At 45.7% G+C, this 27,906-nt stretch overlaps 1 pseudogene; it reads right to left on the bottom strand.

Annotated features, from left to right (window-relative positions):
- Positions 1-3,377: 3,377 nt before the first annotated feature.
- Positions 3,378-4,311, bottom strand: LOC115643561 (annotated as a pseudogene).
- Between the last annotated feature and the right edge of the window lie 23,595 nt (positions 4,312-27,906).

Below are 27,906 nucleotides of genomic sequence, written 5' to 3'. Positions count from 1 at the left end.
CATCTACTCAGTGTTGCTTTTCAGTTAGATCAAATTTTGCTTTTTTTTTTTTAATTGTAATGAGGAAACTATCTCCATCTGTCTGTTTGCAGTAGTTTAGTAGCCGTGTTTGTCCCAGAGTATGAGAGATACAAGATGGATGAGGCAATATATTTTTTGGACCAACTTCTGCCGGTGGAAGGGACAAGCTTTTGAGCTTCACAGGGCTCTTCTTCAGGTCTGAGGAAGGAAAGAAGAGTGTCTGAACTAAATACAAGTTAGGACAGATTTTTAAGCATAACAGGTTTACACATGCTGTGGGAGGCCATTTAATATTAAGTGGGAAACTAAGGATTAGCAGGCAGAGAGATGTGTTGCAAATTGTTGCAATGAGCCATAAAACCAGTGTCTCTGTGGAGTCCATGATTTACAGATTTATGAATATTGATCATTGTAGCAGTGGAGATATGGCTGCCAGGTTTGCATCTGCTCTTCTCGAGGAATCTGATGCTGCATTGAGTTGGTGAGTCCTGGTCTGTGGTGAACATGCTTCTGATGATGATTTGGAGAGGCTGGGGGGTTGTTTGAAGGCCATAACAATTGCTCACTTTGTTTTAAGTGGTCTCCCAAAAATATGTTTACCCCTTATGCTTAACAGTCTGTCCCAACTCATATCAGGCACCAGAAATGACATCAGGGAACCTGTCTCTCCTGTGCTTTCATAGACGCCCCCCTCCTCACTCCACTAAGCCAAGAAAACATTGGAGGAGGACATCATCTCAGTCAAATGCATAGGGAAGAAGATCAAGGCCATGGATGAGGGAATGCAGTAGGCAGGAACATGGAGACTGGGACTGTGGTGTCTGGGAATAGAAACTGGTCCTGGGAGTTGTGGCAAAGTTGGGCCCGGAATGTTGGAGGTGGTGAAGAGAGACTGAAATGATTTTGGAAAGAAGACTGGATCTGAGAGCTGAAGGGAGAGACTGGGGTTGTTAGCTGGGTAAGGAAGACTGGTTGAAAATAGGAACTGGGATTGGGACCTGATGAAGGGCAGGAAACAGGTAGATCAGATGACATGAATGAGGATGTAGGGGCGTGGGACTGACTAGACAAGGAGTCTGGGACTAGGAGCCAGTGGGGAAGAGGGATAGTGTTCAGTGAGGAGGGAAAACACATCTGATGAGCCTCTGGGATTCAGGGAGAAAACGTGGACTGACTGGCCTAAGAGACTGGGACAAGAGGCCAGAAAGTGAGGAGCCTAGAACATGAAGCCTGGTGGTGGTGGATGATATCAGAGGAGAAGCCCAGAAGGGAGAAGATCTATTTGTAGTAGTAATAGCAGTCACGTACAAATTAAAGAAATATTCACATATGTTACGTACAAACTCGTTTACTGTGTACACAGGGATCGTTCATCTGGGAATTTATAACAAGGGGCAAACACACTGCTCTACATACACTCATGGAAGTTTCACTGATGCTATGAAATGCAGAAGCATGTTATAAATTAATTTAATTTGCAGCACTGGCTCCCTCACCTGCAGACTGGACCCTTGTCCATCTCTTCTAGAGGGTTTTATGTGCAGAAGTTGGGATTTGTAATGGAGTCAAAGAGCAAACAGCATTACCTTAAAGCATCCTAGAGGAGCTCCAGAGATTAATGAATGCACAGCATGTTAATGTGCTTTAGAATTCCCACCTGCCATACTGCAACACCACCACCCAGCCCACGTAGACAAGCCTTCAGTGAGCCTACTCAATTTCCTTAGGCTCCATGGAAAATCCCGTGCATAATCTTTATTCACATGCAGAGTCTGGTGACTTCACTGGGGCACATGCATAAATAAGGAAGAACCACAGACCAATCTCCTTGTATTTTATTTTACCGTAAACATGTTAGCTTGAATATCTGGATTCTGAGAAACCCATGATATTACTGATAGCTTTCTTCAGGGCATCCTTGACCTCTCTGTGTCCCAGGTTGTAGATAAGTGGGTTGACCAGAGCAGTCAAGACAATGTAAAAGACAGAGAACACTGTGTATAGGGCTCTTGGTGCATTGGTATCTGTTAGCATATAGACACTTATTAAGGTCCCACAGTAAATTGTAATCACAGTGAGGTGAGAGGAGCAGGTGGAAAAGGCCATTTGTTTCCCGGTACTGGACAGGATTCTCAGGATGTTCTTGATGATGCAAACATAGGATGTCAGGGTTAATACAAACGGAACCAGGGAAAAAGCTAAGGAGCATATGAAAGCCACCACCTTCAACCCACTGAGTTCAGTGCAGCTGACCACAAAAGAATCGTAAAAGAAACTGTTGATTTCATTTTCGCTGAGGAAAGTCAATTCTGACAGCAATATTATCACTATGGTGCTAGCCAGAAACTCACTCATCCAAGACCCAGCTGCTAAATGTAGACATAACCTACTATTCATGATGGCTGCATAAAATAACGATTTACATATGGCTAAATACGAATCGTAAACCATCATGGATAAGAGATAACATTCCGTACACACCAGAGAAGCAATAATATAGAACTGAGTGATGCAGCTGTTAACAGAAATAGTTCTATCCCCAGTAAAGAGACTAGCCAGCACCCTGGGCAGGATGGTGGAGGTGTAGCAGGTCTCCAAGAAGGTCAAGTTCCCCAGGAAGAAGTACATGGGGATGTGAAGGTGCTGATCAGCCACAACTAGTGCCATGATGAGGATGTTCCCCTCCATGGTAACAATGTAGATCACTAGAAACAGCAGGAAGAGAAATATCTGCAGCTTTGGGAGATCCCCAAATCCCAGGAGAATGAATTCTGTCACTGTTTGATTTCTCACTCTGCAAAGTCCATGAACAGTGCATAGAAAAAAATAAACAAAACCTCTGCACTATAAATTTGATGAAGTTAGAATTTTAATAGAGAGTCAATAATTAAACCCATAAATATTCACAGCCTCCCCTTTCCCTGCTGATCAGTAACATATTTGAGTGTTTCATATATCCTCTGGAGGGGAGGGGGGTTGCAATTATTTTTGTGATATAAATATTTATTGAAATAGTTTATTATTTTTATATTTACCTAAGCAGTTTCAGTAAATGAAAAATTGTGCTAACCATTTTGAGAATTATTTTGAACACAATTTCACTTAAATATTGTAAATAAAAACCCTGTTATTAGTAATACATTACAAAGTTTAATCAAAAAAGACAAAAATCAGACTATTTAAATGTTCCAAATTAAAATAATGTCTAGGTTTTTATTGTATATTAATGTAAATTTTATTTTTGTGTGTTTTCAGCAATTCTACTGAACATAGATAGGAAAGCACAAAGGAGAGAACTTTAGAACTCAGATAATATCGAGCAGCCCCCTAGACCAATGGGTGGAAATTTGCTACTTTCATTGCAAACACAATTTCCCCATGAAAACTTTTCTCAGAGCCCCCTTCACATCTTTGTTCCTCAGCGTGTAGATCATTGGGTTCAACGTGGGGGTTACTATGCTGTAAAGCACTGAGATCAGTCTGTCACTGTCCAGCGATTAGCTGGATATGGGCCTGACAAATAGGTGAAGATGGAGCTCCCATAATACAGCAGGACAATGGTCAGGTGGGACCCTCAGCTGGAGAAAGTTTTGAGCCTCCCCTCTGTGGAGCGTATCTTCAACATGGTGGAGATGATGTAGACGTAAGACAGGACGATGCACAGGAATGGGATCCACCCAATGAAGACTCCGACGGCAAGCAGGATAATCTCATTGAGGGAGGTGTCTCCACAGAAGAGCTTGAGGAGGGGCGGGATGTCGCAGAAGAAGTAGTTCATCTCGTTGGCCCCACAGAAGGGCAGCCAAAAGGTGAAAAATGTGTGCACTGCAGAGTTGAGGAAGCCACTGGCCCAAGCAGCACCAGCCAGTTGGAAGCAGAGGGATTTTCTCATGATGACCAAGTAGTGCAAGGGGTTGCATATTGCCACATAGTGGTCATAAGCCATCTCCACCAGGAGGATACACTCCGTGCCCACACAGGCCAGGAAAAAATAGAGCTAGGTAATGCATCCTGCATAGCTGATCCTCTTCCTGTCCACCAGCAGGTGAACCAACATCTGGGGGACATTGGTGGTGGTGTAGCATAAGTCCAGGAAAGAGAGGTTCCCCAGGAAAAAGTATATGGAGGTGCAGAGCTGGGCATCCTTGCAGACTATGGTGCTGATGGAGATGTTCCCCACCAGGGTGCACAGGTAGGTGACCAAGAAGACACCAAAGACAAAAACTGCAGCTGATGGAGGCTGGAGAACCCCATGATGATGAACTCAGTTGGGGCAGTTTCATTTGCCATTTTCTTCACAGTTGAGAGGGATGACTTGAAAGGCAATACATTTAAAGAATGAGGCTGAGGTTTCAAAGCAATGTAGAGGATTTGGATGCCCTGACCTTATTACAGTTTATGGGGACTGGGCATCTAAATCCCTTAGGTAGTTTTTGAAAAACTCAGATTTAGGTTGTTTATGAAGTAAGACAGAACACTTTAGGGGATAATTTCAGCTTAAATTGTGCAATATAAAGGCAGAAAAGTGAATCCGTGTGTCTCTTCATGTGTGTATTTGTGTTTGATTGCATAATTGTGTTTGTTAGTGTATCTGGTTGTGTGTGTTTGTGTGTGAGAGAGTTTTATTGTGCATATATGTGATTGTGTGTGTTCTGAAAACATCCATTCAATATGCACCAGCAGTCATCTGAAAACATCCACTCACTGTGCAGCGGCAGTCAAAGAAGAGAACAGAATGTTGGTACTCAGTAAGAAAGGGATAATAAGACAAAAATATCATATTGCCTCTGTATAAGTCCATTATATGCCAGTTCTTGAATACTTCATGCAGATGTGGTCACCCCGTCTCAAAAAAGATATATTGGAATTGGAAACGGTTCAGAAAAGGGCAACAAACATGATGGAATGGCTGCGGTATGAGGAGAGACTAAGACTGGGACTTCTCAACTTGGAAAAGAGACAACTAAGGGGTGATATGACAGAGGTCTACAAAATCATGACTAGTGTGCAGAAAGTAAAAAAAGGAAGTATTATTTACTCCTCATAATACAAGAACTAGGGGTCACCAAATGAAATTAATAGGCAGCAGGCTTAAAACAAACAAAAGGAAGTATTTGTTTACACAAAGCACAGTCAACCTGTGGAGCTCTTTGCCAGAGGATGTTGTGATGGTCAAGACTATCACAGGGTTCAGACAAGAACTAGATAAATTCACGTAGGATAGGTCCATCAATGACTATTAGCCACGATGGGCAGGGATGGTGTCCCTAGCCTCTGTTTGCCAGAAGCTGGGAATGAGCAATGGGAATGGATCACTTGATGATTACTGTTCTGTTCATTCCCTCTGTGGCACCTGGCATTGGACACTGTTCAAAGACAAGATACTTGGCTAGATGGACCTTTTGTCTGACCCAGCATGGTCGTTCTTATGTTCTTAGGTGTATGCTTGTTTTTGTGTGTGTGATTGCAGTAGTGCCTGTTTTCTATTGTATATGGATATGGTTGTGCTGTGTGTGGTGTTGTTCACATATGTGACTGTATATGTGATTCTGTGTGATTGTGGTAGTGCTTACTGGTGTTCAATTGTGTTTGCAAACAGGTATGAATTTTTGCTACTTTGTATGTAGATGTTTGATCAGTTGTGTGTGCTTTTGTGTGTGATTCTGGTAGTATCTGCATACGTGTATTTCAATGTGCATGTATTTGTGTGTGTTATGTGTGTATTTGTTGTAATGTCAGCGTGTGTTTAATTGTGTTTGCATGTGTGTAAGTGCAGTAGCATATTTGCGTGGATTCTGTGTCTGTATATGTTTGTGCATGTCTGTGGTTTTGTGTGCTTAGCTATTTCTACTCAATACAATTTTGAGTTGCAGACAAATTCCTCATTGATCTAGGCGAGACTAACCCCTATCTATAGGACTGTGGGACACTATTGCATTTCAGGGCTGGGCAAACAGGAGGAATCCTGTCTCAGGACAGTCCTTCTGTACAGATCTGGTACCAAATTCATAAAAGCTCTGCAACATTCTCCCATGGCTGGTGTGTGGAACATTTTCATACCAATCTTTCCCACTGCCGCCTCTGTGCATTTTCCATGCCACCTCCCAGACAGTCAGTGCACACCATTTCCTCGTCTACATCCCACCTGGGTTCATACCCAGGTACATCACTGAATATGACATAGATAAACTGAATAATACTATTAAGCAGTAGAAGAATGAATGAACTCGTTCCCCACATCTCTTCTTAATTGCTCACTCACTCACTCACTCACTCACTATCTATCTATCTACCATCTTTATCAGGATTGTATTAGCCTTCTTTCTTTCTTTCTTTCTTTCTTTCTTTCTTTCTTTCTTTCTTTCTTTCTTTCTTTCTTTCTTTCTCCCACTTGCTATTTCCTTCCTCTCTAGGGCCACTCCCTACTCTCACTTCCTTACCTAATTAATATCCCTCTCTCACCTGTGCTATAAAGCACGCAAACCACAAGACTTTCAGACCACCACTGAGGGAGCAGCTATGTGGACACTAAGTGATGGGGTGTAAACCTACTCCACACTAGCCTGCTGTGTACCCAGAGTACGTCTGGACATTGCTGCCACATGCTAACAGTTCCCCTAATGTGCTTTGAGCTAGTCTGCTTTGCAGCTCAAAGTGTACTTGGGAGCTATTATTGCACAGCAGCAGCATCCACTTAGATATTTTATGCATGGTAGAACACCCCAGCTTGTGGCAAACTAAGTGTTTATTTAGAGAAGACCTGACTCACATGGTTAGTTAAGTTATACTGAGTTCCCAAAAACTATAGATTTGCCTTGGGATGCAGAGGCCTGGCAGACATAAGGGAGGGATGGGAACTGTAAAATATGGGGCTGCCCAGATGAGCAGAAGCCCAGATAACATATTTAATATGGCATTCAGAGTTGGCACTGGTGGACGAGGAGGATTTTTAAAGACATGGGCTGCTTTTGAAATGGGAGCTGGATACCTAGCTATCTCTTGTGCCTTTGAAAAATCTTCCCCTCTGAGTAAGATTTTTCAAAGCTGCCTAAAAGATTAGAGTCGCCCAATTTAAGTCATAGTAAACGGACATGATTTTTCAGCGGGTGGGTGCTCAGTAGTTTCTGAAAATCTTCCCCATTTAAGGCATCACAGATTAGACAACTGAAAATGGAGACATCCAAAATCACTAAGGTTCAAATGATTTCAATGTGTGTTAGACACGTAGATGTTTGAAAATCCCACTAGGTTTCTAAATAGCTTTAAAAATCTGGCCAATCATTGCCTTTGAAAATTGTGGGCTTAGTCATAAACATACAAGCCCAATAGTCTGACACAAACAAATCCACAAATATAAATAGACACAGAATTGCATAAATGTACGGCTGGATGAGATCTCAGGAGGTCATCTAGTCTAGCTCCTTGTGCTGAGGCAAGACCAACTAAACTTAGATCAAGTCTAGCAGGTTTGTCCAACCTGTTTTTTAAAAATCTCGAGTGACGAGGATCTCACAACCTCCCTGGCTGACCTGTTCCAGTGCTTAACTATCCTTTTAGTTAGAAAGTTTTTCTTAATATCTAACCTGAAACTGTCTAGCGGGAAATAAAAACAATGTCTCTTTGTCCTGTCCTCAGTGGACATGGAGAACAATGGATCCTGTCCTCTTTAAAACTACATAAAAACATAAGAACTGCCATACTGAGTCAGACAAAAGGTCCATCTAGCCAAGTATCTTGTCTTCTGACAGAGACCAGTGCCAGGTGCCACAGAGGGAATGAACAGAACAGGCAATCATCAAGTGATCCCTTCCCTGTTGACCATTTCCAGCTTCTGGCAAACTGGACACTATCCCTGTCCATCCTAGCTAATAGTCATTGATGGACCTATCCTACATGAATTTATCTAGTTCTTGTCTGAACCCTGTGATAGTCTTGACCATCACAACATCCTCTGGCAAAGAGCTCCACAGGTTGACTGTGCTTTGTGTAAACAAATACTTCCTTTTGTTTGTTTTAAGCCTGCTGCCTATTAATTTCATTTGGTGACCCCTAGTTCCTGTGTTATGAGAAGGAGTAAATAACACTTCCGTATTTACTTTTTCCACACCAGTCATGATTTTATAGACCTCTATCATATCCCCCTTAGTTGTCTCTTTCCAAACTGAAAATTTATTAATCTTACCTCATATGGCAGCCATTCCATACCCCTAATCATGTTTGTTGCCCTTTTCTGAACCTTTTCCAATTCCAATACCCTTCACATATTGCACAACATACAGATACAAACACAATAACCTCATGAAATAATTACCTGAAGAAGAGCTCTGTGTCAGCTTGAAAGCTTGTCTCTCTCACCAGCAGAAGGTGGTCCAATAAAAGATACTACCTCACCCACCATGTCTCTATCATTAAATCAGGGAATAGGCTTCCAAGGGAGGTTGTGCAATCCTCATCACTAGAAATGTATAAGAAGAGAGTGGAAAAACACTTGTCAGGGACGGTCCAGGTTTTCTTGCGCCTAGGTCAGTGCAGGGTGCTGGATTTGATGACTTCTCAAGGTCCTAGCCAATACTATCATTCTTTGACACACAAACAGACACAAACACAAAGACACAATCTGCCAACTCACATCCTCAGACTTTGGGTGGGGTTTGCTTGGAGAGACAGAGGTACACGTCTCTGGTGGTTCCGTGGGACTTGTGCTCCTTGTTCATTTAGTTTCTTCGGAAAATCCCTTTCAAAAACCAATTAAACACACATAGATGAACATACATTCACAAATCTTGCACAGAAACCCACAGTCAATCACAATGGCACAGCTGAACAGACAAATGCAGTCAGACACATATTTATGAACATACGGGTGTGATTGACACAAGGATATCATCATAAAAACCCAATGACACATAGAAAGCTGCAAACAGAATCATGCACACAAACATATGAACAAAAAAAACCTACAAAAATATGATCTCACTCACACATATCTACAAACTCATCCATACAAATTCCTGACAATACAGGTCTAGCCACACACAAGCACATGAAAATACATGTGAAAGGAAACAATGATATGTGTTAGATGCACTGCCCCCAACTCAAACAAACGCACCCTATCATATTGAACCAGGTCCCCAGATGGTGTCAATCATCCATAGCTACGTTGGATTCAATGGGCCAGACCTACAGCTTGCATAAATCTGTGTAGCTCCATTGAGTTCTGCATTTTCTGTACTGCTTTATACGTGCTTAGGATCTGGCCAGCTGGCTTTGATTTGATTCAGACATGTTCCATTAATTAATCTACTAAAAATGGCAGTGGAAACAAGAAACAGAGAATTTTTTCCTCCAATCTCCCCCTTACAAATCTCTGCCTAACTCACCTGGATAGAAGCAAATGGCACAATCTAAGCAGGATTCCCAAAGTGCCATACTGCAATTACTTATATATGTTTTAGTGACCCCAAGGGAATTATCTCCAAAGATATTCTGTCATGGTGTTGCCAAGCAACCCCAACCACCATTAGTAACAAGAGAGGAAAGAAGTAAAACATCTAGAATCCTGCAAAGCGTGTCTAGGTCCATCTCACACAGCAGTGGATTTGCAGATGTACATCTTAGATTACGAAATCGAGAGTCACTTTCGGCCAAATTTTTAAAGGTATTTAGGTACCTAGCCAGACTTTCAATGGGTTTTAGGTGCCCAGGGGCTTTTGAAACTCCCACTAGGTGTCAAATATCTTTAAAAATCTGGCCCTTTGTGTCTGAACAAAGCTGCAAAGAAAAGCTTTACCATCCTGGTCTCTTTTGTTGCTTTGCAGTGATTGTGCCATGGAATAATGCTAACTTGAGGTAATATTATGACACGTAAATGCAACATCAGGATGCAGACATTGACAGAAAGGTGCACAAGAGACACTTTTGACTCTATGTGACAACATTGGATATATTGGGTCAACTATCAACTATGATTTAATACATCTCTTTCTCTCTCTGTCTTTGCAAATTCTGCACCCTTTCTGCATGCTGAAGCAGAGGGAAGATGTTTGTTCTGTCTCTTCTTCTTCTTGAATGGTGAGTGCTTTCTCCTTCCTCTCAGTTTTCCAGCCCTTCCTCGAACCTTTTCCCTTCAATATGGAATTGATCCAATGACCATGGAATGAATTGGTAAAGGTTCCCACTGAGTTCTGTGGCCATTGGAGTAGGTCCCATATGAGAATCTCTTGCTTAGTTCAACAGGATCTGCTTGTGTCCTGGTGAGTAGATACCAGGGACGAAGGGATGGTTCATAGCTGATTGAATCTCTTCCCTTGAAATCTCAAAATATAACATGTTAAGTTTAATGGTTTGACATTGACTGCACATCCCCACTTCTGTTTCTGGATTTTCAGAGCAGTTCACAGGAGTGAGGTATTCAAGTCTATGGAATTTGGGAACCTACCACACTTAAATCCACTTTAAAATCCCAGCTTCAATCCAGACAGTTCCAGATAATATCAGCCATTAAAACACAAAAGTTGAAGTTAGAATTCAGATCACTTCCAGGTAAATCTTTTTTTTTCTGACCTAATTAAAGAATTCACAATGTGGAGTCAATCGTTCTGTTCTTAAGGTTAAGGGCCAGTTTTTCAGCTGGTGAAAACTGACATACCTCCAGTGACTTCAGTGGATTTATAACAGCTGAGGATCTGAAACATTTTAAGGAGAGATTATAGGTGTTTCAGGCTATGGTCATAGTTTTCCTGCGGATTGCCTTGTGCAGGAGGCTGTGTTTCAAACTGAGGACTTGTCAGTTAAGAATTGTCTAGGAATCACTGAAGGTGGCCTCAATGTCTGTATAGAAGTCTTTCTGGAGTTTCTGCTACTTACCATGAAGGAGTAATTAGAACTGTGCATCCATTCCCTGGGTGGCTTTGAAAATCTCAGCTATTGTTCTGTGCTGAATTTTTGTTACTAAGATTTTTATTATTTTTATTTTAGCATATATCCTTTAGAATTAATTCGGGCTGTGCCAATTGGCTTAATCAGTGCTGGTGTCACAGGCACGTGTCTAAATATTTTTACATGTTGGAGTAGGCTATATTTATTTTTATTATTGTACCCGATCCAAATTTACAATATCATCTCTTTCAATTCATGTTTGTATACCACAGGATTATGTGTTCATTGAAGTTTCTCTCCTAAGAATAATATGGAATCATTCACACATGATGACAGTCCAGCCCGGACTGTGTCTTCTTTTCTTGATACTCTGTATAATACTGCAAAATGCTTAACTTCATGATATCTCCACTCTTTTACTGGAGATTGCTGTGTGTTGCTGTGTCTTGCCATATCTTCGGCATCTTTTTTTTCTTCCTTCTTATAAAGCTTCCTTGATATCCCACTCTCTGGATCTGTTCAAAACCTGGTGAACATCATTCACTTAAAATTTCTTATGAGAAAATTCAAGTTTTAACCAGGGCTGGGTTTTACAAGAGTTGTGTACCTAGGCTCCTTGGAAAATCCCAGCTCAGGTTAATTGTGTACTTTTATTATACTATGAGATTTGTCCCTTTTCTTCTCTCAGATTTGTCTTAGTCATCTTTTTCCACTTTGCACTAGTCTCATGTATACTGCTAAAGTCACAACTGAGAATCCTGCTGGAACTCAAATCTGTGTTGCCAGTTGAGGAGAAAGATTGGGATAGGAGGTGGCCCTACTTTTTTCCCATTATGGTGGTTTAGCCAGGAGCCAATTGGAATGGAGACAAAAAATGCACAAAATATTTATTTCTGTGACAGAAAAAGCCATTTTACATCAAAATAAATATTTGGGCAAAAAATGACTCTCTCTAGGTTCAATATATGTGTGCATGTAACCACGGGAAATCTTCGACATCTGAACTAATGCTATTTTCATCCCCATCATATGGGCCTTGTAAACTAACTGCTGTTCACTATACTCCCATGAGCCAGATGCAAGCTGCCAGGCCCTAGCAGTGATCTCTGGACACATCACCAGGCAGATCTTTACTGCTGTTATCTGGGCCAAGCCCTGCTATGACCAGCTCTTGTAAGGAAATTGCAGACATCTCACAAGGCCCTTGGAAGCCCAGAGGTTTGGCAAAGACAAGGAATCATACTCAGAGCCCAGGTCAACAGGGACAGTCCTGACCCAGCTAAGGTGTTGCAAGGGCAATAGGAGATGCGGTTAGATAGAACTGAGACCATTTCTGGGGCTGGCCTGTGAAAAGGTCACTGAGAAGGGACTTGCACGTGACACTGCAGGGCAGAATACACTTTGCATCCACCAGCTGCACAGAGCAGTTCAAAGGCAGGGAACTGCGAAAATGAGTGTCCCCAAAACTGACTGCAACAAGCGCAAGGCCCTCCTCTTTTCCAAGATGAAAAGTCCTAGCTTCTTTTATCTCTTCTCATATGGGACCCGTTCCAAATCCTAATCATTTTAGTTGCCCTTTTCTCAACCTTTTCTAATGCCAGTATATCTTTCTTGAGATGAGAAGACCACATCTGTACACAGTATTCAAAATATGGACATACCATGGATTTATATATGAGCAATAATATATTCTTCATCTTATTCTCTGTCCCTTTTTTAGTGATTCCTAAAATCCTATTTGCTTTTTTGACTGCCACTGTACACTGTGTGGATGTATTCAGAGAACTATCCACGATGACTCCAAGATCTCTTTCCTGATCAGCTGTAGATAAATTAGCCCCCATCATATTGTATGTATAGTTGGGGTTATTTTTTCCAATGTGCATTACTTTACATTTATCCACATTAAATTTCATTTGTCATTTTGTTGCCCAATCACTTAGTTTTGTGAGATCTTGTTGAAGTTCTTCACAGTCTGCTTTGGTCTTAACTATCTTGCGCAATTTGGTATCGTCTGCAAACTTTGCCACCTCATTGTTTACCCATTTCTTCAGATTATTTATGAATAAATTAAATAGGATTGGTCCTAGGACTGACCCTTGGGGAACACCACTCTCTGTTCTGAAAATTTACCATTTATTCCTACCCTTTGTTCCCTGTCTTTTAACCAGTTCTCAGTCCATGAAAGGATCTTCCCTCTTATTCCATAACAATATAATTTACATAAGAACCTTTGGTGAGGGACCTTGTCAAGGGCTTTTTGGAAATCTAAGTACACTATGTCCACTGGATCCCCCTCGTCCATGTGTTTGTTGACCCCTTCAAAGAACTTTATTAGATTAGTAAAACATGATTTCTCTTTACAGAAGACATGTTGACTTTTGCCCAGCAATTTATGTTCAACCATGTGTCTGACAATTTTATTCTTTACTATTGTTTCAACTAATTTACCTGGTACTGATGTTAGATTTACCAGTCTGTAATTGCCAGGATCACCTCTTTAAATATTGGCGTTACATTAGCTATCTTCCAGTCATTGGGTACAGAACCTGATTTAAAAGACAGGTTCCAACCATAGTTAATAGTTCCACAATTTCACATTTGAGTTCTTTCAGAATTCTTGGGTGAATTCCAATCAGGTCCCGGTGACTTGTTAGTGTTAACTTTATCAATTAATTCCAAAACCTCCTCTAATGAAACTTCAATCTGTGACAATTCTTCAGATTTGTCACTTACAAAGGATGGCTTAGGTTTGGGAATCTCCCTAACATCCTCAGCCGTGAAAACTGAAGCAAAGATTTCATTTAGTTTCTCTGCAATGACTTGATCATCTTTAAGTGCTTTTTTTAATCTCGATCGCCCAGGAGCCCCACTGGTTGTTTAGCAGGCTTTCTGCTTCTGATGGACTTAAAAAACATTTTGTTATTACCTTTTGAGTTTTTGGCTAGCCACTCTTCAAATTCCTCTTTGGCTTTTCTTATTACTTTTTTACACTTAATTTGGCAGTGTTATGCTCCTTTCTATTTACCTCACTGGGATTTGACTTCCACTTTTTAAAAGATGCCTTTTTATCTCGCACTGCTTCTTTTACATGGTTATTAAGCCACAATGGCTCTTTTTTAGTTCTTTTACATAGACAGCTGCAGCGGCACAGGAGCCAGAAAACAGAGCTGTAAACAGGGGAATTTGCAGGGGGAGTTTGCGGAGGAGACTTGGAGACCTAGGCAGAGGAACTGACAGGCTAGTGAAGGGAGTGCGTGGTGTTCTACCAGTGTTCTGGTGCCTGTTGAGAGTTTGTTTTGGTTTGTGTTTCCTGGACTGACAGGGTTTAGGTGGGAAGGCCATGACCGATACAGAGGCAGCAGTGAAAGACACAATGAGGATGATTGGATGTGGAAGCTGTGGAATGTACATCATCCTGGAGCGGGTATCTGAAAAGAGTTTCATTTGCATGAAGTGCCACCTAATAGAGCTGATGGAAGAAAAGATCCAAGAAGATGATGGAGCAAAGATATGAGGAGGCTGAAGGGATAAGCTCAGACTTGCAGATGGAAGCAGGACCAAAGAACTCTGAGGGGAGACTGCTGGGTGAGGAAAGTGGATGGTGGAAGCATGTGACTAAGAGAACCAGGCAGAGGAAAAGACGGGCCAGTGAAAGAGAAATAGAACTCAGGAACAGGTTTGTGGAGTTGGAAAATGAAGAAGGAGACAGCAGGTGGTTGCTGAAGGTCAGAGGGCAAGGAAGAAGAGAAGAGCAGCTAGTCCTATAGGAAGAGGGGAAATGTCAATGGAGACAACACCAAATATGAGCCCCAGGAGGATACAGAATGGGTTGCAGAGGATAGCAAGGGGCAACATAAATGGAGAGGACTTGCAGCCAGTGGGAGCAGGGGATAGACTGGAGAATCACGTTAGGAAAAGGCAGGTCTATGTGATTGGGGATTCCTTACTGAGAAGAATAGACAGGCCTGCCTATAACTAGAGCTGATCCAGAGAATAGAAGAGTGTGCTGTCTGATGGGTACTAAAATACAAGATGTGGACCTGAGGCTGAAAAGGATCCTAACGGAAACGGGAAAGAATCCACTGATTGTCCTTCATGTGGGAACGAATGATACAGCTGGAATCTCGCTGGAACATATCAAGGGAGACTATGCCAGACTGGGGAAGATGCTTTAGGAAATCGAGGCTCAGGTGATCTTCAGTGGGATTCTGCCTGTTCCAACAGAAGGGCACAAAGGTGTGACAAGATTATGGCAATCAACAGATGGCTCAGGCAGTGGTGCTATAAGGAGGGCTTTGGGATGTATGGCCACTGGGAAGCTTTCATGGACAGAGGACTGTTCTCTTGGGATGGACTTCACCTGAGTAAGGAGGGAAATAGACTTCTAGGATGGAGGCTGGCACAATTGATTAAGAGAGCTTTAAACTAGGAATTTGGGGGAGATGGTTGGGAGATGAAAGGAAAAAAACAAAGTAAGAGAGGATACAACCATGGGCAGAAGAATGGACATAAGGAGGAAGGATAGTGTAGATATAAGTCTAATTGGTGATACTGGTGGTAGAATCTCTGTGCCTAACCGGGTAAAGAATGTGAGTGAAGCCAAATGGCAAAAATTAAGATGTTTGTACACTAATGCAAGGAACCTGGGTAGCAAAATGGAGGAACTAGAGCTACTGGTGCAGGAAGTGAAACTAGATATTATAGGGATAACAGAAACATGGTGGAATAGTAGTCATGACTGGAGTACAGGTATTGAAGCCTATGTGCTGTTTAGGAAAGACAGAAATAAAGGCAAAGGTGGTGGAGTAGCATTGTATATCAATGATGAGGTTAACTGTAAAGAAATAAGAAGTGATTGAATGGATAAGACAGAGTCTGTCTAAGCAAAAATCACATTGGGAAAGAAAGCTACTAGAGCCTCCCCTGAGATAGTGCTTGGGGTGTGCTACAGACAGCCAGGATCTGATCTGGATATGGTTAGAGACCTCTTTAATGTTTTTAATGAAGTAAACACTAATGAGAATTGTGTGATTATGGGAGACTTTAACTTCTCAGATATAGACTGGAGGACAAGTGCTAGTAATAATAATAATAAGGCTCAGATTTTTCTGGATGTGATAGCTGATAGATTTCATCGCCAAATAGTTGAAGAATCAACAAGAGGGGATGCCATTTTACATTTGATTTTGGTGACTAGAGAGGACCTCATAGAAGAAATCATTGTAGGGGACAACCTTGGTTCGAGTGATCATGAGCTAATTCAGTTCAAACTAGACGGAAGGATAAACAAAAATAGATCTGGGACTAGGTTTTTTTATTTCAAAGAATTAAGGAAATTAGTTAGGGAAGTGGATTGGACTGAAAAACTTGTGGATCTAAAGGTGGAGGAGGCCTGGAATTACTTCAAGTCAAAGCCGCATAAACTATCAGAAGCCTGCATCCCAAGAAAGGGGAAAACATTCACAGGCAGGAGTTGTAGACCAAGCTGGATGAGCAAGCATCTCAGACAGGTGATTAAGAAAAAGTAGGAAGCTTACAAGGAGTGGAAGATAGGAGGGATTAGCAAGGAAAGCTACCTTATTGAGGTCAGAACATGTAAGGATAAAGTGAGAAAGGCTAAAAGCCATGTAGAGTTGGACCTTGCAAAGGGAATTAAAATCAGTAGTAAAAGGTTCTATAGCCATATACATAAGAAAAAAAACAAAGAAAGAAGAAGTGGGACCACTAAACACTGAGGATGGAATGGAGGTTAAGGATAATCTAGGCATGGCCCAATATCTGAGGCATGCATGCAGGGAAGTAACGGCTTGCCAGAAGAGTCTACAAATTGCTGACTCTGGTTAGCCTCCCATGAAACCAGCGTTGTTGGTGGCTTGACAGTAGTTGGCATTCGTGTGAAGGGAGGACTGACAACTCGGGATTGTCTCTAGGCGTAACTGAATCTTGGGAGGGGGCTGGATGTGTTTGTCCTCTGAAGAAAGAAGAAACCTCAAAGACTCTCTGGGCCAGTCCAATCAAGCGAGGCTGACTCAGTCTAGCTGAGCCTCTGGCTCTATTTCCTAGCCTCATGGATCTCATCCAGGGGTACGCAGAGGTCTTCCAGGGCGGTACATCAACTCATCTAGATATTTGCCTAGGTTTACAACAGGCTACATTAAAAAGCAGTAGCTAAGTCAATACAAACTAAAATTTTATACAGACAATGACTTGTTTATGGTGCTCTGTGTATTATACACTGAAATGTAAGTACAATATTTATATTCTAATTTAACTATGGTAAAATAGAAAGTGAGCAATTTTTTTAGTAATAGTGTGCTGCGACACATCTATATATTTGATATTGCAAGCAGGTAGTTTTTAAGCGAGGTGAAACTTGGAGTATGCAAGGCAAATCAGGCTCCTGAAAGAGGTACAGTAATCTGGAAAGGTTGAGAGCCACTGTCCTAGCCTATTCGAGGGCTTTATTCTACACCCTAAGGAAGAAGGATGCAGCGATCTTGTTTTTCAGCCTGGGTGAGGCCTCTGATCTCTGGCCTGAGGGATGAAAGAAACATGGCTTGTTTGTCTGGGGATCATAACTGGGGCCAAGGGGAATGGGTGTCAGAGAGAAAAGAGCCTCTTGGAGTGACAGAGGAATCTGGGGAGTGGGGAGATATTCCCATTTTCCCATTGCTAAGGCCAGTGACTGGTGTTCCAAAGGGTGGGTGAACCTCCTCCCCATTCAGTGCTCAGCAGGTTCCACCCTCACCCCATCGGCAAAGGCAGAACCACTCCAGAAGTTTGCTCATCTCAGAAGTTGGGGTGGGGGACAGCCCCACAGCCCGGCAGTTCTCTTTCCCTGGCAGGCGGGGAGCCGTGGCTTGTCTTGAAGGAGGAGAGAAGCCTTGGCCCCATGCCTGCCAGGAACAGAGAGCACTGGCCTCCGCACCCCCTGTGCTCTCTGTCCCTGGCAAGTGGGGAGCCGCGGCTCCTCTTGAAACTGGAGAGAAGCCGCAGCCCTGGCCCTGCCAGGGACAGAGAGCACTGGAGCCGGCAGCCCCGGAGAAGCCGGAGAGAAGCTGTGGCCCCGCGCCTGCTGGGAACAGAGAGCACCGGTGCCCGCAGCCTCAGAGTTCTCTGTCCCCAGCAGGTACGGGGCTGCAGCTTCTCTCCTCTATCATGGTGTTGGGGACCATTGGTACAGAACCGTACTGTATTATGCCTTAAAGGGGAGCCAACCTGTGATTGTGTTATATGCGATTTCACGTTATGGTGGGTTGCGTTATTGCGAGGTTTGACTGTACCAAGAGAAATGATGGCTTCTCCATTTCTTGATATCGTCTAATAGAGGCTAGATACCAGCTCTTCTGACATTCAGGAGGCCTTAGGATAAGCAGGGGATCAGATTAAATGCTCTAATGGTTCCTTCTGGCCATAAAGTCTTCTAACTTATGAAAACCTGATTGCAGTCTGGGGAACAGCATTTTGTGTTCTACTGTGTAGTCAGTTTTATCCCACAATGAAGAGTTATTGAGTGGGGTGATCCAGGGGAAGCAGCTCAAACATCTAATGTGGCTGGACAGGGGCAGGACATCAGCACTGCAGGGGAGGGGTGAGTGTGGCAGTGACATCACAAGGACCTTTGGCAGGACCTCAGCCTATTGGACAAAGGTGGTGGGGAGGCAATGATCTCCTGACATCAGCTAGAAAGCGCTTGACATCAGTCAGGCAGAACAGGGGTGCAGGACAGGGGCAACCTTGGACATCCCTGTGGCTTTGCTTCAGCACATCTCCTTCTGGAGATCTCTCCTTGAGGACCGAGAGAATTCACTTTCACGTACATGAGCGCAAGGAGGACCCACTTCAGTTGTCTCCTTTTCGTTTATTGATTTTGCTAGAAAACAGACGTCCCTGTATAGAAGGTAAGAGCCTCTGAGAGGTTTGGAACCTGTTCAGTCTGATCCATCAAGTGCTGGCTGAATTCTAGGAATGGAAAACACTAGATTGAAGTGGCAACATTGTATTCCCAACGTAGGACTTGTCCCTTAGAATCACTGGGGACACTGGGGTTTCTCCTTTCTGTTTTCGCTTTGCCTCTGTCCCCGCTACCTTTCTTTTCTTGCCTCCTTTGTCCTTTTCCTCTGCTCTCCTCCCACCACCAGGAGCTCTGTGTGTGCAGCGGGGGCCAGGGGGTGACCTATGCCATTCTTTGGACTATTTGATGAGAACTCTTAGCCTCCCACCCCTCAAAGTCTCAACCTTGATTGGCTGAGGAGGGGGCTATTGATAGGGAGGAAACTCTGGTCTTCGTTGTTCTCTTTTATGACCAAGCAAATACGTCACAACCAGTTATACGTTTGACCAGTGTTGATACTGCTCTCCATTAATTGTCTCGGAGCAGTTCACGATCCTCTCTAACATTCCAACTCTTCTAAAATACTTGCTGAATAATTCCTATGAACAATTGTTGGTCTGTAGCTCATTTGAGAGCAACTCTGCTACTGACTGTCTGCATCAGCTAAGACAAGTCACTGCTCCTTTCTCAGCCTTAGTTTCTCCTTCTGTCAAGTACGAATAACAATCATCTCCCACCTACCTCGGGTGAGTGATGGGGATCCACTGAAGAGTGTCACTAATGGCAGTGCAGAATAAGAGGTGTCCTGTCACATTGAGCCATATCAGATTATGACATACAGTGAAACCCCGCTATAATGCAATGTTTGGGGTCCAAAAACTTCCATCGTGCTAAATGCGGGGTCGCGGTATAGCAAGGTTTGTCAGTGGTCCCCAACGTGGTGCATTGATGTATGTTACCTAGTGCCCCTAGTGCCCAGCAGGGGAGCGGAACCGTGGCTCTCGCCTTCCGGGGACAGAGAACTCTGGGGCTGTGGACATCGGTGCTCTCTATCCTTGGCAGGTGGGGAGCCGCGTCTCCTTTTGAAACCAGAGAGAAGCCGTGGCCTCGCACCTGCCGGGGACAGAAAGCACCGGCGCCCGCAGCCTCGGAGTTCTTAGTCCCTGGCAGGTGCGGAGCTGCAGCTTCTCTCCCCTGCCATGGTGGAGGGGACCATTGGTACAGAACCGTACTGTATTATGCCTTAAAGAGGAGCCAACCTGTGATCGCGTTATATGCGTTTTCACGTTATGGTGGGGAGTATTATTGCCAGGATTGATTGTAATATTCTATTTTATTAGTATTTTATTCTTTTGAAATTGTTAAGAGCAGCAACTACTTAGCTCAGACTGAAGCATCTTATCTAATTTTCTAGATCACGGTGTCTCCTCTTTGTGTACGATGAGACAGTTTAATGCACTGTGACAAGCAGGAGATGCTCGTTTTGCAAACAGAGATTTGTTTGCAAAGATTTTTCATGCTATGTGTTATGATTTCAAGAAACAAAGTGGTTTAGTCTGAATGGATTTTCTGACAGAAAATGGTTTCCATGAAAATTTTCACCCCTTATTTCCTGGGCTCTATCCCTGCCTCTCTGGGGATTGTTGTTTGTTAGTTAGAACAGGAGTCAGGACTGTTGGCTTCTCTTTCTGGCTCTGTCACTGCTTTGCTGTGTGATTCCTTGGGTAGGTCCAATGGGAATAGAGTCGATTCTCTAATTCCAGGCAGCAGAGAGCCTGGATGAGGAGGGATGCTCAAGCTGTCTGTGGAGGAGAAAGGCATGTTTCCAGGTGCTGGACATCAAGAATTCTAAACTTTGCTAAAATGGCTAGTGTAGAGAGAAAAGAAATAGTTGGGGCGAAACTTTAACCATTGTCTCTTTTAAAGCCCATTTGGGGATGTGAGTCCCAGAGAGCCATAGAGAGGGTGAGCAACTTACCCAGTCCCAAAGATCAATAGGCACCAATGGAACCAGGAGTGGACATTAGGGCCTGGTTGCAATTGCCAGCTGTGGGAGGGAGTGTGCAGCAGTGGTTAGTGAAGGGGTCCATCCATGGCTCTGACACTCGGTGTGACCCTGAGCAGGTAGCTGAAGCCCGTTTGCCATCAGTAGGGTTAAGGTCCCATCACTATGGTCCATGGGGGTTGGGAGGCTCCAGGAAGGTGTGTAAAGTGCTGGGATGTTAGGATCCTGGTGCTGCTGTCACCTCCGCACTAGGGCAGTGTTCTGCACCCCACTGCTGCTGGCTGACTTTCTCCATCCTCTGGCAATAAGACAGACTCTTGTTTTCGCAGCCAGTCAACCGCCCTAGAGTCATCACCCTGCCTGCTGGCTGGGCAGGGTAACTCCTCAGGTCACCACCCTCTCCAGCCTGCCTTGGGCTTGGAGAGTGAGGAGGAGGGCGAGGGACATCTGCTGACCCTGAACATCTGCCATCCACTGCACCATCACCTAGAGCAAGTGAGTGGCATTAGGGTTCCTTGGTGACTTCCTCTGTCTGTCTGGAGAGAGGCAGAAAGAGGAGGAGAGAACATCTCCAAAGGAGGATTTAATTTGCAAACAGGCCCCAAGAGCCCCTCACTCTCAGTCTGGGCAGAGGCTTCTCCAGAGCCATCTCCAGTGTGTTTGGAAAGGTCCCAGCAATGGGGCTCCCAGCCCTTCCCTTGTGGGACACTGTTCCCCAGGCTGGGAGTCTCTAAGCGGGGCCAGACCCTGTGAGCTGCTGAGCATGGAAATCAATGGGGAATGAGGAGGTCCCTGGGCTTCCTGTGCCTAGGGTCTTTGTGACTTTGATGTGGGGAATGGTTTCCCAGGAGAAGTCCAGACTCCTGGGTTCTGTTCCTTCTCTAGCCTTGGCGGGGCCTGGGATGAAAGGAGGAGGCTGCTTGTCCAGAGTAACCAATGCTCTTTGGGACTGACCCCATAGCTCTAAAAGGATGAGATTTCCTGGATATTGCTGCAGCAGCAGGGGTGAGGAGGGGGAGCAGATCATGCAATGAACTCCAGCCAGTGTGTGTAGCTTGCGCTCCTATGGGAGGAGAAGGGGCTGCTCTGGTTGGAGCAGGGCTGAGGAGGGACCGAAAAGGCCCATGAGTGACCCCAGACTCACACCTGTTCCCCGCTCGATTCCAAGATGGCCAGGCTCCTGAGGATGTTCAGGAAGAAGGCTCTGCAGGTGGCCCCAGAGCCTGTGGGAAGCAGCGACCATCATCCCAAGGGACCGAGCCACCTCTCAGTCCCCGCTGGCGGGGAAGCAGCTCCCATCCAGGCCAGAAGGTGGAAGTGCCCAGCCTTCTGGAGAACAAAACCAGCTCCCGGCAGAGGCGCTGAGCTGGGAGAGACCCCGACCAAGCCCAGATGGAACTGGCTCAGGATGCGGTTTCACAGCCAGGACCCAGCCCAGGAGGGGCTCTGGGCAGGGAGGCTCTGTGGCTTGTTAGGTGAGCAGCAGCGGCCCCAGAAGCCCAGCCCTCATTCCCAGCAGGGGGCATCGCCCTGCCCGGTCACTGAGGATCTTCCAGCCCCCTCAGGCCAGGAAGTAGAAGATCCCAATCCCAGCACCAGCAGCTCAGCACGGGACAGCAGCAGTGCCTGGGGGTCTAGCAGCAGCAACGCCAATGGATGCTGCCGCTTTGTTCCAGGCGAGGAGCCATGTTGGGCTCAGGGAGGGGTGAGGATGGAGATGTGAACACTTTGGGCCCAGACACTCTCCCGGTGATATGGCAGGGGGTGGTCCCCAGCCCAGTTGTCTGGTCTGAGCCACGTGAACCCCACTGACATCAGCAGCAGTCACACATCTGCCCCTGTAGCAAGAGGAACTGGGGGTGGGGGCATCAAGAGCTGCTGCCACTTTGTCCCTTGATGCTCCAGGGCTGAGGGAGTCGGCACCTCCCATGGAGTCCTGGACAGTGGAGGGTGGAGGGGTCTCTGCAATGGGCTTCTGTAGCTGTTGGGGGCTGAAGGCATCCCTGAGAGGGAGGTGTGGGGCCCAATCTTCCCTGGGTGCCTGAGGTGGGAAGGGGGTCTTTAATCCTGCTCTCCCCATCATGCCCCTGTCCTTCCCCAAGTGGCAGCAGACATCACACTGTTCCCTTCTTTCCCTGGTGCAGGGACCCCCAGGGATTCAGAGGAGGAGGAATGGCTGGACATGTCCGCAGAGGAAGCTGCTCTCAAGGTCATCAGAGAGCAGCTCCATCACAGAGAAAAGGTACAAATGTTCCCCACCTTGGCTGGAACCAAGATTGTCCTGTCCCTTCCCAGCATCCCCACCCCCTGCCGAAGGACTTGTCCTTGATGATCCACCACCCCTAATGGGGCCCTTTTACATCCCTGATGTGGGACCCCCAGGATGGGGGTAGCAAGGAGTCCTGTGGCACCTTATAGACTAACAGACATTTTGGAGCATGAGCTTTTGTGGGTGAATACTCACTTCGTCGGATGCAAGATGGGGGTGTTTGTCCCACAACAGCCGAGGTCTCCTGCCCCAAGAGGCACTGTCCCAGTTCCCAATCCTGCTTGTGTAGGAGTTGTGGGAGATTTGGACACTAGGCGGGTCCCCACAATCCCCCATTGAGGCCTGAGCCCTGGAGCTGGTGTGGGTGGGGCAGGAAGGTCCCTAGCTAACAGGTTCTCTCCCATTATACCCCACTCCTGGTGGGTACAGGATGAGGGGCAGCAGCTCAGGTTTCTGCAGGCCTTCTACCCCGCGTCTTGTAGCACAGGACAGAGGGCAGGACATGCTGGAGCCGCACTGCTGCAAGGCGGCTGTGTTGGAGAGGATTGTGGTGAGAGAGACACGTCATACGACAGCTGAAGGGAGGAGAGAAACATGGGATTGGCAGGAGTATCACCGGGCTAATGGGTGGGGGCTGGGTGGTGTTGGAGGGGGCAGCAGAAAGCAGGGATTGCTGGGGCTGAAGGCTGGGGAGAAGAGAAGGGACAAATTGTGAGATTGGGCAGTGGGGGAATTGTGGGGCTGGAGGGCAGCTGTGACTGAGGGACAAGGAATCACATGGTCCCAGCTTGGTAGTCGAGATGGTGCTGAATGGGGGCAGTTTTGACAAGGAGGAGGAAAGAAGGGGATTGGGACTGAGCTAGGGAGGAATCCTGGAAGGCGGACAAGTTTGATGGGCAGGAAGAAATGGGAGGAGCAGGAGGTAGTGAGGGATTCTGCTGGCCATGTGGGGCACTGGCTGTGTAATCTTCTCATTGGGAGGTGTCAGTAGAGCCCGAATCTCTCATGCTCCTTTGTCTCCTTCATGTCTCACAGGGGCTCATTGAGGAGCTTCCTAAAGACTCTCCACCCAGCGCCATCCTCGCCAGCTGCCTGGCTGCTGTGGGCAACCTCAGGTACCGAGACAGCCCCCTTCCCCCCCCCCCCCGCTGGCTCCCCTAACCCCAGTGCTGCTCAGGCCCAAGGTTGGGAGTCACTGTCCCTCCCACTCCCAGGTCGGTCACCTCCCAGGAGTGGCACCTCTGGCAGAGATAGTGGGGTGCGAAGGTTCACTCTGTTCTGGCTGGGCTCTTCTTTTCACTCCAATAGTATTCCAAGGGCCTTGAGGAGGGGCTCACTCCCGGGCTTAGATACAGGAGGGGCAGCAGGCTCCAGGGAACAGACGCTATTCCTGTCCTGCCACTGTCTGTCTGTGACGCCTTGGCCTTGTCATTCCCTAGCTCAGTGCCTCAGTTTCCATTCTCGCCAGCCTTTGCCTATATCCCTGTGATTTCGTGTCCATGTTGGTGACAGTCCCACCCCGGAACTGCGCGGTCTAATACCAGCTCCTCTCTCTTGCCAGCACCATGAAACCAGCCCTTGAGCCTGACCTAGAGTCCCACCTCTTGCGAGCTGCCCTTCACTCTGTCTTCACCCTGGGCACGGAGATGGACACCATCAACATCCAGGTACTTCCTCCTCCTCTTCCAGAGCGGTCCTTGTCCCTGCTCCCTTGATTCACTGGAGCTCCAGATTTAGGGGTGGGGTAGGCAGAGATGGAACAAGCTGTAGGGTTTACCTCTCTTCCCTCCAGAGGATTACCCTTCCTTTCTTTCTTTCTTTCTTATGCCATATTTTTCCCAGCAGCCTAGCTTCCATCCATAGCAACTTGGCTGTTTCCTACTCTTCTGCCTACAAGGCCCTCTGCAGAGACCTGCTAAGCTCATGAATCAAAGATCCAGGTGTCATCAATCCTTGCTAATTGCCTGCAGTGGGATGTGAATGAGAAAGGCCAGGATATGTGTTTGGGAGTTTCACCAGTGCTTTCCAGAGACCCCTCTTCCCATCCTGTGGCAGGTATAGGCCCAGTTTCCCTAACTCTGACCCATGCTTTGCAGGCTCTGCACAAAGTCATGCCAGAGCTCCTGGATGCCATGCTGGGGAACCTGCTGGCAGAGTCCCCAGATGCAGACAGGCTCCACTACATCTTGGAGGTGAGCCCCATAAAGAGGGGTGGGAACCAATTTCACCTTAACTCTTTGGGGGACTGGTAAGGAGAGACTGGGAGATTCATTTTCTATTCTGTCCTCCTAACTGGGTCCCCAGTGGGGCGTCCATGGCTGGGGAGGTCAGTGCAATGCAGTGTCAGGTCCTGCTTTCTTGAGGGACAGAGGAAGGAGCTGGGACTTCAACCCAGAGCTCTGCCTGGTTCTGTTGAGCACTAACCACAGGACCCCTGGTTGTCTTGGGGAGTGAGAGTCTGAAAACCCACCCTTCCCCTGCCCCCCCAACACACACACCTCATGAGATTCTGGAGCTGGTTCTCAGAGAAGAGGCACATGCTCCTTCCCAGAGAAACAGGAAGACCTCAGGGAATCAGCCCTTCTCTGATATGCTCTGAAATTCCTGGAGGGATTGTGCTCTCAGTGACTCCCTACATCCACCAAGGATTTTAGTGGCAGGGAAGGGCAAGGGTTCAGTCTCCTTTCTGGTGAACTGTTCAGGAATCAGGAGTTCTGGGAGGATGGGACCAGCCCCAACACCAAACATTGTCCCAATCTAGAGAGACCCTGACAACTTGTGACCTGCAGGATACAAGCTGCGTCCTGGGGGAAAGAATCCCCTTCTAAAGCTCTGTGATCAATGACTCAGCTTTTCCCCCCTGCGCATAATGTCTTGGGCCCCTGGGCTGCAGGGGTGGGGCTCATTTGCAAAGCACCACCTGCCCATTGATCCTGACCTGCCTCCTTTCCCTACAGCATGTCAACCTCTGGATCGTGTCCAGGGTGTCCCAGGAGAGAGCCAGGGCCATTAGGAGCAGCACGGCCCTGCTCAGATATGCAGTCATCCTCCTCAAGTTTGATGTAAGTGACCTCTGACCCCAGCTTCCTGACTCGAGGTGTAGGCGGGCTGGCTCCAACGGGCTGTGGGATCTGCTGCTGCAGGGGCTGTGAGTTCGGAGTGTTCCTCTTGGGGAGGCAGAATCAGAGCAAGGAATGAGATAGGCTTGAGTCAAGTTATTCTTGTCCTGGTCAAGGGGGTTGTCATAACAATAAAGGAAAGAGAACAGCCCTCCTGTGTACTACAAAATCCCTCCTGGCCAGAGACACCAAAATCCTTTTACCTGTAAAGGGTTAAGAAGCTCAGGTAACCTGACCCAAAGGACCAATAAGGGGAGAGGATACTTTCAAATCTTGGTGAGGGGGGGAAGGCTTTTGTTTGTGTGCTCTTTGTTTTGGGGGTTGTTCGCTCTTGGGACTAAGAGGGACCAGATATCAATCCAGGCTCTCCAAATCTTTCTGAACCAGTCTCTCATATTTCAAATTTGTAAGTAATAGCCAGGCAAGGTGTGTTAGATTTATCTTTGTTTTCTCAACTTGTAAATGTTCCTTTTTGCTAAGAGGATTTTACTTCTGTTTGCTGTAACTTTGAACCTAAGGCTAGAAGGGGTTCCTCTGGGCTCTTTGAATCTGATTACCATGTAAAGTTATTTTCCATCCTGATTTTACAGAGAAGATTTTTACCTTTCTTTTTTTAATTAACAGCCTTCTTTTTGAGAACCTGATTGATTTTTCTTTGTTTTAAGATCCAAAGGTGTTGTGTCAAGGTTTTTTCCCCCCACTTTGAACTTTAGCATCCAAAAAGTGGGGACCTGCATGGAACCTTCTAAGCTTAATTCCTAGCTTAGATCTGATAACACTGCCACCAGCCAAAAGATAGTGTTTGGCACACTTTCTGTTCCCCTAAAACCTTCCCTGGGGAACCCAAGACCCAAACCCTTTGAGTCTTAAAACAAGGAGAAATAAACCTTTCCCCCTCCTTTCCCCCTCCCTGGCTTACCCTGAGAGGCTACACTGATCCAAACTCCTTGGATCTTAAAACAAAGAGGAATTAACCTTCCCCTTCCTCCTTTCCCCCCACCAATCCCTGGTGAGTTCAGACCCAATCCCCTTGTGTCTTAAACAAGGAAGAAAAAAACATCAATCAGGTTCTTAAAAAGGAAAGCTTTTAATTTTTATTTTTTCTTTTATTATCTCTGTAAAATCAGGGTGTAAAATGCTTATAGGGTATTCAGATTCATAGAGACTAGAGGGACTCCCCCTCCCCCGCCTGAGATTCAAAGTTACAGCAAACAGAGGTAAAAATCCTTCCAGCAAAATACACATTTACAAGTTTAGAAAACAAACATAAGACTAATCTGCCTTTTCTAGCTAGTACTTACTATTTTGAAACATGAGAGACTGATTTAGAAGGATTGGAGAAAAACCTGAGTGCACGTCTGCTCCCTCTTAGCCCCAAGAGAGAACAACGAACAACACAAACAGCACAAACAAAGACTTCCCTCCACCAAGATTTGAAAGTATCTTGTCCCCTGATTGGTCCTTTGGTCAGATGTCAGCCAGGTTCACTGAGCTTCCTAACCCTTTACAGGTAAAAGAGACATTAACCCTTAACTATCTGTTTATGATAGGTTGGATCTTCACTCACCAGGAATTAGTGGGGGGAAAGGAGGGGGAATGGTTAATTTCTCCTTGTTTTAAGATCCAAGGGTTTGGATCAGTGTTCACCAGGAAATTGGTGGAGGAGTCTCCAAAGGCTACCCAGGGAAGGGTTATAGTATTTGGGAGGGAGATATTCTAGGGAGGAGGTAGACAGAGTTTCCCAAATAACTTGAGTGGTGGCAGAAAAACCAGA

Source organism: Gopherus evgoodei, unplaced genomic scaffold (assembly GCF_007399415.2).
Source record: "Gopherus evgoodei ecotype Sinaloan lineage unplaced genomic scaffold, rGopEvg1_v1.p scaffold_62_arrow_ctg1, whole genome shotgun sequence".
NCBI lineage: Eukaryota > Metazoa > Chordata > Testudines > Testudinidae > Gopherus > Gopherus evgoodei.
This window is presented reverse-complemented; position numbering and strand designations above follow the sequence as displayed.